The 4,397-nt window shown below is 51.8% G+C and overlaps 1 pseudogene; it reads left to right on the top strand.

Moving 5' to 3' along the window:
* Positions 1 to 1,951, top strand: part of LOC146587006 (olfactory receptor 14A16-like) — an 8,477-nt pseudogene extending 6,526 nt beyond the window's left edge.
* Positions 1,952 to 4,397: the final 2,446 nt, after the last annotated feature.

The raw sequence follows: 4,397 nt of genomic DNA, 5'->3' as shown, positions 1-4,397 counted from the left end.
GGAGATCTCCTTTTCAGGACATGTGAGTGAGTCCTTATGGTGTCCTGCTGGGTTTGGAAGCTGCCCTCCAGAAGGACACTGCTCTCCCATTGGATCCTAGCAATGCTGTAGATCCATTTCTAGAAGTTCAGGAGATATTAACACCAGAAAATGCTCCTGAGCACCTTTGTATATGTGCAGCTGAAGTGAACTCAGCTTTTTCTTGGACAGAATGGAAGTGTTGAGAATTTCCTCCACTATCAGCATTCAGCTCACAGAGTCCTTGGTCTGATCATGTATGCCAGGAGGAAAACCCCATTCTCTCCATCACATCTCCACCTCAGGCTGCAAAAGAGAGCAGAGTTAGATCTGTGCTTTTAAACCAGCCTCCCCGATCGCATCAGAGTTCAACGTCTATTTTCAGAGTAGCTTATGGGTGAAATCATCCTTCGGGTAACACAAGTGTGAGCACAGGGCAGCTGGGAGCAAGGCAGGTGGACTCAACAGCACTCCTGACCCCACACTAAGCAGCAGACAGCACGTTTTCCTCTCTGGTCTTCTAATGTTCATGTTTGCAGGAATGAAAATGTCTATCCCTAAAAAGACCACTAATCAGATGCGATGGAAGAATCTAAAAATCTGCAAACAAATAACTGTAAAAACACACTAAACTTCTCTGCTGCAACATGAACTCTTTAGAACTGTGTGTGAGGATATTAACAGATCTTTTTCATTACAGGTGGATATTCTTTGACATTAGTTCTGAAAATCAGAGATCACAAACCAGCTCCATCTACTGCCTGGTGTAAAACAGGACAGGCCTGTGCTCCTCCCAGCACACTGAGCTGGAGCTGAAGCTGAGCGGCTGAACGAAGATCTTCCTGAGAAGGAGAAAAGAAATTTGTCTATACTGTGGGGTTGGTGGCTAGGCGGGTAGTATTTCTATAAAAAAGATCATTCTTTTTTTCTCAGAGACAATAAGTGGTCACTGTCTTTTCCCCTTTGGACAGTTGTCCTTTTCCCAAAGCATCTAAAGTCCAATGACAGCACTCTGAATGAATTCCTCCTCCAGGCATTCGTGGACACACAGGAGCTGCAGCTCTTTCTTACACTTCTCGCTCTTCCTGGGCATCTACCTGGCTGCCCTCCTGGGCAACGGCCTCATCATCACAGCCGTAGCCTGTGACTACCACGTGCACACTCCCATGTATTTCTTCCTCCTCAGCCTCTCCCTCCTTGACCTTGGCACCATTTCCACCACTGTTTCCAAATCCATGTCCAATTCCCTGAGGAACACCAGGGCCATTTCCTACTCGGGATGTGCTGCCCAGGTCTTCCTGGTTGTCTTCTTGCTTTCAGCAGAGCATTCTCTCCTCACTGTCATGGCCTATGACTGATACGTTGCTATCTGCAAACCTCTACACTACAGCACAGTCATGGGCAGCAGAGCTTGTGTCAAAATGGCAGCAACTGCCTGGGCCAGTGCTTTTCTCTATGCTCTCCTGCACACTGGGAACACATTTCCCATACCCCTCTGCCAAGGCAACAGAGTGGACCAGTTCTTCTGTGAGATTCCCCAGATCCTCAAGCTCGCCTGCACAGACTCCTATCTCAGGGAAGTTAGGCTTAGTGTGGTTAGTGTCCTTTTAGTCTTTGGGTGTTTTGTTTTCATTGTGCTGTCCTATGTGCAGATCTTCAGGGCTGTGCTGAGGATCCCCTCTGAGCAGGGCCGGCACAGTGCCCTTTCCATGTGCCTCCCGCACCGGTTGTGGTCTCCCTGTTTGTCAGCACTGTCATCTTTGCATATCTGAAGCCCCCCTCTCTCTCCTCCCCAGCTCTGGATCTAGTGGTGACTGTTCTCCATCTGATGGTGCCTCTAACAGTGAACCCCCTCATCTACAGCATGAGGAACAAGGAGSTCCAGAATGCATTGAGAAAACTGATTCAACTGGTACAATGTCTGCACCAATAACCATCCCATGTGCATCATCTCATCATTCACAGGGTATTTTTGGTCAAGCTACGAATTGTTCATTTCTTTTTGTCTTACTTTTCTTCATTATACTCCTTTTGAAAGGAAAATATTTGAGTTCTTCCTGCTTACAGCACACCAGAAATAATACATTTTCGATACCCTTCTGCCAAGGCAAAGCTATGGAGCAGTAGTWTTGTTGTGCTTAGGTTTTCCGTGGACTAAGAGGTATCAAATCATTTGAGTGATATGTGAGGGAATGAGGGCTGGATTTAGCTGTCACTTATGTGTACTCAGTGTTCCTGGAGAGGGTGAGTGGTCAAAGAGGTCTCTGTCAGAGTTTGTGCAATATATTAGAGGGTTGGTCATAGATGGCCATTCTTCTGGAAGGGAGTATGGAGCCACCTGGAGAGCAGAGGGCATCTTCAGGGGCAATGTATGCCTGGGATGGACAGTGAGTGGAGACTCTCAAAACCAAGTGGAATCATCCAAAACCAAAGGGCCAAAGCAAGGAAGGCACCAAATCAGGACTCTTCATTATCAGGAGAGGGAGTGGTCTGGGCCTAATGACACCTCTGAACATATCCTGAGCAATGTGAAATTCTCCACCTGAAGATAAAGAACTTCTTTCCTGCGAGCATGACAGAGCACTGGAGCAGGTAGCCCAGGGAGGTTATGGAGTCTCCTTCTCTGGAGGTATTCAACATCTGCCTGAACGCAATCCTGTCTAAAATGCTCTAAGTGATCCTGCTTGAGCAGGGGTGGTGGACTAGATGATCTCCAGAGATCCAGTCCAACCTCAGCCATTCTGTGACTGTGTGTGATTCTGAGAAATGCCCTGTCATTGCTCTGTCCATCCTCCACAATCTCAAATCCTGGGCAGAGGGAGAGGTTGTCAGGTGCAGTGATGCTGGTCCAGCTGGCTCTGCTCTGACCATCATGGCAAGTGCTGAGTCACCCAGTGGCCCCATAGCCTGCTCACACTGCAGAGCAGCACTGCAATCCTAAGGCCCTGTGGGGAGCCCAGGGGAGCAGTGCAGGAGTGGCTGTCCAGGCCAGCACAGACACATTGACCTGAGGAAAGGCTCTCTGGGGAGCAGGGACATCTGAAGAGAAGAGCAAAGGAGCAATCGTGTGCTTGTAGTGGGGAATAAACGACAACCCATTGCTACGTCTCTCAGTTCAGGGCAAGCTGCTGTGTCACTGGAGCTGCCCGAGGAACTCCAGGGCCAGGACTCTTGTGCTGTCCTGGGGAGAGGGGCTGCCCAAAGGGGCTGCAGGCAGCCAGAATTAAGGATCTCCTGCTCATAGGAGCAGTGGAGACATGAAGCCATCAGCCACCATTTCTTGTGCCACTGCTCACCCCCAGCCCAGGTGCTGATGGAGAGGCTCACACCCCTCTCTGCCCCACAGGAGCTGCTGTGTCCTTCAGAGGGCTGGGGCTGTGGTATGAGTGTCCAGAGCTCTGCAGCCTCCCCTGCAGTGGGCACTGCTGTAGGGCCATCTCATCCTGGGCTGCTCTGCTGGATGGGCAGTGGAGAGAGCAGGAGATGTGAGGAGAGCCAGGGACGGGCAGAGCTGGGCTGGAAGAGGCCTGGGAGAGGAAAAATGCCATGTGCCTGCAGGACAAATGCAGGTTTCTGGGGAAAGCACTAGGCCATGAAGGATGTTCCCCCTGTGGAACTCCTCCTCCTTCTCCCATCTGTGCATGTCCTGCCTGGCACCCTGAGTGCTGGTGCTACTGCCAGGGTGGAAGTTGAGGAGCTCCCTGAGCAACTTCTCTGGGAGGTCCCCAGGGAAACACTGTGCCCAGACTCAGACCCTGCCTCAGCATGGCAGAGCAGAGCTGCCTTCTCTCCATCCATCCTGGCAGTGCTAGCACCACTTTAGCTCACTCCTGAAAGGCTCCAGTGCAGCCCTGGAGGGAGCTGGGGCCATCTTGGGCCCCAGGGCAGCCTGGTGCCGGGAGGTTTTAACATGGGCACAGCAGCACCAGTGCCAGGAGCAGGGTGAGAGGAAGGGAAATTGGGGTGAAGAGCCCTGCCCTYGGCTGCACGGCCAAGGCACTGGCCAGGCTTCAGGTCTGGAGTGGATGCCCTTTTGAGGGTAGGAGCATGGGGACATTCATGGGCTTCCCATGCAGAGTTAGCCTGCAGTGCTTCTGAAGCAGGGGCTGAAGAACGAGTTCATGGAGTCACAGAGGAGTTTCAGTGGAAGGGGGCCTCTGGAGGTCTCCTGTCCAGCCTCCCACCACAAAGTAGGGCTGATTTCAGCGCTCCAGTCCTGTCTTGCTGTTATTGGACTGTGCCTGGCCCCAGTTACCATCTCCCAGCCTGCTCTGCTCCTCCTGTCCAGGCACTGTGGGATGGCACCTCCCATGGGTGGGTCCCTGCCCTGCCTGCCTTGCTGGTGCCCTCTGCTCCTGGCTCTGCTTCCCTTCCTATAC

The sequence above is a fragment of the Rhea americana genome, unplaced genomic scaffold (assembly GCF_003343005.1).
Source record: "Rhea americana isolate MKP2758 unplaced genomic scaffold, rheAme1 scaffold_629, whole genome shotgun sequence".
Lineage (NCBI taxonomy): Eukaryota > Metazoa > Chordata > Aves > Rheiformes > Rheidae > Rhea > Rhea americana.
This window is presented reverse-complemented; position numbering and strand designations above follow the sequence as displayed.